Source organism: Arachis duranensis, chromosome 5 (genome assembly GCF_000817695.3).
Source record: "Arachis duranensis cultivar V14167 chromosome 5, aradu.V14167.gnm2.J7QH, whole genome shotgun sequence".
In the NCBI taxonomy this organism is placed as follows: Eukaryota; Viridiplantae; Streptophyta; class Magnoliopsida; order Fabales; family Fabaceae; genus Arachis; species Arachis duranensis.
In genome coordinates, this window is record NC_029776.3 from 17,848,710 (window position 1) to 17,849,093 (window position 384).

Here is a 384-nt window from a genome sequence, read left to right on the forward strand (position 1 = left end):
GGGAATCTTTTGAGAACAAATCCCAATCAAATAAGGAAAGCTTTTTCCAAACAAAAAGCAATTTCAAATATACTATATAATCAAAGTCTAACAATCCTACAACCCAAATTCAAAGTTCAAATCATCGCAAGCCATTATCCATTACATCCACAGCAGCAAAATATTCAAAAAACATATCAAGTTCCATAAAGCAGAACAAAAACACAAGAGAGCATATTAAGCATTATCAGCTCCATCTTCAGCAACACCATCATCCTCGACCATCTGGCCATCACCTTTCTTTTTTCCATTTCTTTTAGCTGAGCAGTTACTTTGATCAACCGAGTTTCCATGCTAGCCAAGTCTGCTTCCTTCTTCTTCAAATCTTCAACATCCTTAGCATAG